Raw genomic sequence first — 6,986 nt, forward strand, 5'->3', positions numbered from 1 at the left:
CCTAAAGAAATCGAACATGACATGACAAAACTAACTGGTCCTCCTGGCCTAAGGAAATAGATCATTAAAACCTTAAAACAACTAGCCCTCTTGGCCTAAAAAAATCAAGCAAACTAGCTCATATAGCTTCCTCCTTGGAAGATGATGGATATATGAAAATACACTCCATTCCAAGGAGAGAAATAGGGCTCTCAGCCCTAAACTAAGTGCATCAAGTTGTGACTCATACCTCCTACATATATAGCAAGAGGCGTATGCATAACATGTCATCTGATCAACCTATGGGTCCAGGATAATAGTGGTAGATGGGTCTTGGCCACTCTTTGCATTACCCATATCAACCATCCCCTGTCATATAACGCACGATCTGATAGCATTCCCCACAAGCAACCCGGTCCCGTCTTGTTATCAAGAGTGACATCCAGACTAGGATCATAGTTGAAGAAGAGGTCCTCTTCATAAGAAAATTTTGCTAAGGAATCTGCAAATTGATTCCAATAACATGGAATGAGCTGAAGAGATACGCTCTCAAATTCATCAAGTAGGGTTATAGCAGTGCGATGATACATACAAAGGATTGGATTCCGGACTGTATATGTTCCATTGAGTTGATTTAAGATCAGCTGGGAATCCCGTTTTACCAACAACCGCCAAATACCACCTTTCTTTGTAATATTCAGTCCCATAATCAAGGCTTTATACTTTGCCATGTTGTTTATGAATCCTACCCTAAGATAAACAGCTAATTTCATTGCAACCCAATGATGGGGATCTCAAATAACTACTCCAACACTCCCTTTTTTATTAGACCCTCGGGATGCTCCATCAAAGTATACCGTGTACGTCCATAATGGGTTTATACAACTAGCCATCAAGAACTCACCTATTCGTAATTATGATAGTCAAAATCCAACATATTGAGAGGATGAACTGACGGCTCCATCCCACCTTCTTCATTAAACTCAACAGGGATGCTTGTCAAAATTTGTAAACAGTGATGGCAAAAAAGTTTGATCTCCCACACAAAGGCACCGTCTTCATGCTCAATCACTTTGTATGCTTTGCTCCACCAGATAAGCCTCTCCTGATGATATCGTTGCTTGAGATATGGGTGCTCCAAATAAGGGATTAACCACCCCATCAACTAGTTTAAGCTCTCCTGGAGGTCTCAAAACAACCCTAGCATACACCTACAATGCATTTAGTGTGTTAGCATATTCAGAAATAATAAGGTTTAATCTTATTAAGATTAACCTTATTCTTAAATTCCACTCCTTGTAGATCAGTTAATAAAGCCGTTGACTTATTTTTACCTAACCGAACTATCTTGTAAGGGCCATCCCATCTAGGTTCCAGCTTTCCTGGAAATAGCTCCCTATGCACATCGTAGTATAGAACTAACTACCCTTTCTTAAAGGTATATTTCTTTGCTTTTAGATCATGCAACCACTTCATCCGACATTTAGCCACCTCCTAGTGCAACAAACTCTACAATTTAAGTTCATCCAAGTGGGCTATATTCGTAAACTGCTCAAATAGGGCATCTTCATCACCTAAAGAATGATTGATTGTGAATCTTATGGTCGGAAACTCAATTTCTAAGGGCAAGACACACTCCTCCCCATAAACTAATTTGAATGGGATGTGGCCAATGGCTCGCTTAAATGTTGTGTTATATGCCCAAACCACCACATATAATTTTGTATCCCAATCCCGCTTCTTTTCAGAGACTATTTTGGATAGGATACCCACAAGCTACTTATTGGTACTCTCAACTTATCCATTTTCTTTCGGATCATAGTGGCTCATCTTATTATGCTTAATTTTCCATGCTTTAGTCAGGATTTTAATCACCTTGTTCAAAAAATGGGTTCCATGGTCCAATACTATTTCCTTTGGTGGAGAAAAATGATAGATGATCTACTCAAGTAGGAAATTGACAATCTCTTTTGCATTGTCCTGCCTCGTCGCCCATGCTTCTGACAACTTTGTAAAGTAATCAATTGCTCCTATAATATATCTTTTCTAAGTAGTAGACGATGGGGTAATAGGTCCCACAAAATCGATGCCCCACTTCTCAAATGGAAGGGTAGCCATAATCGGCATAAGTGGACGTTTCCTATTCTCTCTACTGTCATGTCTTTGACCTGTATCACATCTCTTGACATAGTCAAATGAATCCTAAAAGATGAATGGCCACCAATACCCAGCTCTTAAAGCCTTCTATGCCGTCAACCACCCAGCAAAGTGCCCTCCACAAGCGGAGTCATGGTACTCTTCCAGTATAAATAGAACATCGTCAAGAATCACACAACGACGATAGATATTATCAAAACCCTACCAATATAGTGTTCCTGCGATCATGGAAAATTTCAATGCCTACTATTTAATTTTCCTCTTCTCCAATTTTGATAAAGTAGCTCCAGTCTTTCCCGTAGAAAGATAGTGTGTTATAGCAGCATACCAGGAGGGAATAGATATCATATCAATCTTGAACAAGGTTTCCATGTCACTTCCTTCAGCCGAGACATCTTTTGGCTCTCCAAAATCCACAAGACACTCTAAAATGCCCTATAGCTTCTGCGGGTTGCTCTTAATAACATAATCAAATTCCTGCAAAGTGATTAGTCACTTTGCTAAACAATCAGGCAGCTATAACTTATTCAACAACAATCGAAGTCCTTCCGTCTTCGTATAAAAAACCACATTCTCATAAAGAATGTCGTGCCTAAAATTTTTGGTCTCAAATACCATCACAAGGCACAACTTCTCCATATATGTGTAGTTAATCTCTAATATACCCAACTTCCGACTAGCAAAAGCTATCAGATGGTACCACTTCTCCTCCCAAATTTGGGATAAGAAACAACTGATACTATACGTGGTTGCTCCTGAAAATATATAGAACATTTCGCCCCTTTTAGGTGCTTTTAAAACAGGCTTTGGCAAGCTCCTGCTTCACATAATCAAAAGATACTTTGCAAGCATCACTCCATGCAAACTAACAGTTAAAGGACAATAGGTTTGTTAGTGGAAATGTTCTTTCTACTAGGGCATTGATAAACCTTCGATAATACCCTACCGATGACAGAAAGCTATGCACTTCCTTTGGAGTAAGTTGGTGGACTCATGGCAACTATGACCTTGATCTTTTCAAGGTCAATCACAATCCCTACCGAACTGACCATATAGCCTAACAATAGCCCATAAGGCACTCCAAAGACAAACTTCTGTGGGTTGAGAGCTATGCAAAATTGTTTGCAACGCTCAAAACACTTCCACAAAATAATCAACCGCCTTTCTCTTATGGTGGCTACCCCCAGGTCATCAATGAATACTTTGAACTCCTCTGGGGAGATGTCACCAAAGGTCTTGTCCGTTTTTCTTTGCCATGAACTAGGTGCATTACATGACCTAAATGCCATCACATGGTATGCAAAGGTACCGAAGATAGTGATAAATGTCATTTTCCGCTTGTCTTGCTCAACAATTGCCATTTGGTTATACCCTACAAAGCAATCCATGAACTAATATATTTCCCTACCTGCCAATTGATCCAAAATTTGGTTAATAAATGGCAATGGGTAGTAATCTTTAACAGCCTATTTATTTAGCTCTCTAAAGTCTACACAAAAACGGAATTGACTATTCTTCTTCTTTCTAATCACAACTCGTGAACACCATTTAGTATGCTGAACTGGGAAGATCAAACTCACCTTCCACAACTTCTGAAGCTCTTCAAACAGCCTGTCCCTTAGTTCAAAAGGCATATGTCTTACTTTGTAACATATAAGGCGGGTACCTTCCTTTATAGGAATGGTATGCACAGCTAGACTGGGAGGAATATCCCTAAGTCCAAGCAAATATGTCATGGAACTCCTGAATCAGGGACACATAGTCCTCTCTCTCTTTCGAACTAAGCATGGAACCTAATTTGATTGGCCGCGAATCATTAGGCGTGCCAAGGTCCAACTCAATAACGTCTACATCTCTTATTTGATCTTGAGGCTCTATCAGCTCATTCAAGGTTATCTAATAAATATCCTCTGTAATGGACCCTTCTTCAGATCCATCGCTTGATGACGTCTCACTACCAGATGGATCATCTATTGTTTCTAGTTCAGTGAAGGATAATGAAGCTCTCTCACTCTGAGGAGACTCGAGGTAAGCATCCACTATTACCTGATGGGCACCTCGACCTAGAATCACTCGACCAGCAGGTATATCAACTTGATAGTCTGTCCGTAGAGTCCATGGTCTGCCTAGAAAAATTGGATAGCTAGGATGTCTTGCAAACCTTATCACCCTAAAGCCGAGATAGCATTCCACGCTCGCAACTGTAATGTGGACTTTATTGATGCAACCTTTTGGTTGTCTTAGACTATCATTAGCCATCCTAGTAAGTGTGGAGGCGTCTTTTTGGATCTCTAGACCTAACCTCTCCATTAAATTTGAACTCATGATATTGACGAAGGATCCAGTGTCCACAATAGCGTGCTCCACTAATATTCCATCCATACACGCTGGAACCCTAGGGCAATGCTTTTTAGCACGATCAAACCAATCTTCTCCCACTCTAGCTATGCCCAAAGGTTCTACAATATACCCTATACGCAGGATTTTCTTGAATTCCTTGCGTACTCCTGGAGAAAGTTTAATCAATTGTAGGAGATTTACGTCTATTTTAACTTCGCAAAGAGAACTAAATGCAAGAAGAATTGAAAGCAACAAATTGAAATGATTTCTCCATGTCTTCCAATAATCAAACAAACAAACTAACCTAAAATACTTACTTGTTTTGAAGATCAAAACACCCAAACTTCCTACCTATCTCAAGCTCCATTTTGGGGATGAATCCCTTACATCCATGCTTGATATGAGGTGCGCAAGAGCTCAAGCTTGAATCCGTTGATCCCCGCAAAACGGAACCAAAATGTGTGAGCTTTCGCTCGATTGCCAAGACCCACAGACCGCTTATTGTTTCAAGTGTTCCAAGCGAGCTCTAATGGCTACCTCTCACATAGCTGACGCATTGTCAATCCTACGAGTGTATTGAGCTTACCTTGATGCAAATATGAGTTGTCTTCTATCTTGCACTCTTGAGATATCGAGCTCCACTCATGATATGCCAAGGTGACCATTGTGCATTTATGTCACTGACTTGTCAGTTGTTTGTTGCAGATGCGGTTGGTACACCGCCCATGAATAATAGCTAGATGGCAACTATCCTTATCTACTCTAGTTCGTGGCTCACTTAGTATGCCACCTTAGTTTGTTGAGTTTGGTTTGAGACCCATATATAGGGTTCTTCTATTTTTATGTACTTGAGTTCTTTTGGCTTACACAACTAAGAAGAGAAACACTGTTTTCAGCCTCCACCTTTGTGTGTATTCCCCCATTGTGCAAGCAAGAAAGCTACAAGTGAGACTCCTTCCTTCTCACCCACAATCTTGACATGGTATCAGGGCCTTGTTCGTGGTAAGGAGCTCAAGAAAGCAAACCAAGTTTGCGGTGTTCTGGTAAGAGGACCATTGTTGCTTTCATTTTTTCTGTTTTGGGAGCAAGTCTCTACAGGTAGCACAGTCGGGAAGTGCAAGAGTGCATTGTCTCAGATTGAGACGTCCTTCGCGGTGTAGCAAGAGGGCAGTATATGCTGCGGGAGAAGGCTTTAGCCCCTGGTTGCTCAGTTTTTTTGATTTGAGGCCATTTTGGGGCCTGTTTTGGAGGCGAAAGTTTTTTGCACGCACTCAGAAAAAGGCCTTGTTTTATGCTGTGCGACCACCACTGTTCTACAGGTCGGTGAAAAGTTACTGTAGAAATTGCATCGTATGCCTGTGCGTAGAGACATTGGGAGTTACAGAATCATCCTAGTTGCATGTTGATGCAAAATCGTCACTAGGAAGTGACTGTGTGATCAAATACCACTTTCATCAGTTTTGCAGATTTGCCCTTGTGAGGCTGAAGCTGTGTTCTTTGCAGTGATAGAATTTTTTGCAGTGTTCTGTAATGGCGTCTGATTCTCTTTCACAGATTGTCATTGAAAAGCTTGACAAGAACAACTTCCAAGCATGGAAGTTTAGAATAACGAATTTCCTTATGGGAACAGGATATTGGGAATTCGTTGCAGGAAATGAAGAAGAACTAGTTCTTCCTGATATTCCCAATCAATAGCAAATGCAGGCATTTAAAGCATGGCATGAGAGAGCCAGGAAAGTTATGTACTCACTTTCTATGAGCATTTCAGACTCTATGATTGTGCATATTCAAGATGCAAGTACGCCAAAGGAGGCACGGGATACTTTGTCAAAAATGTATAGCATAAATACGCAAGCCAGGAAAATGCAGATCAAGCAAGAGTTGCACAATGTGCAAAGAGAAAGTATGAGCATCAATGACTACCACATGAAGGTGAAGAAGATTGCAGATGCACTTGCTTCCATTGGGTCGCCAGTGGAAGATGATGATTTAGTTTCTATGACCTTGAATGGTCTAGGAAAGGATTATGCACAGTTCCAAAAATTCATTTCCGTCCGTGAAAGATTTCCTGATTTTGAGGAGTTAATTGCTCTTCTAATTTCTAAGGAGCAGAGAAATGGTGGTGCATCTTCTTCAGGAGGAACTTCAAAAGAAGTTGTCTTCTACTCAAATGCTGGAAGAGGTAGAGGCAGAGGTAGAGGAGGCCGATCTAGAGGCCGTGGTAGAAATCAGAAAATGCAGCAAACTCAAGAACACCAGTCCTATGGAGGAGGACGTGGTAACCCTAGAGGCAGGGGGATCCAAAGAGGTCGTGGTGGATGGCAAAGAGGCCAAAATGCAAACAGCAATGTTGAATGCTACTACTGTGGTAAAATGGGTCATATGGCTAAAGACTGCTATAAAAAGCAGAATGACATCATGAATGGAAAATTGCAACAAGGGAATTATGCATCTTCTAGTAGATAGGGTGATGACAGAAATGAGCATTTGTTTATGGTGCATCACATGAC

Source organism: Lygodium microphyllum, chromosome 26 (assembly GCF_053477565.2).
Source record: "Lygodium microphyllum isolate KBCC chromosome 26, Lygodium_microphyllum_v1.1.10, whole genome shotgun sequence".
Taxonomy (NCBI): Eukaryota; Viridiplantae; Streptophyta; class Polypodiopsida; order Schizaeales; family Lygodiaceae; genus Lygodium; species Lygodium microphyllum.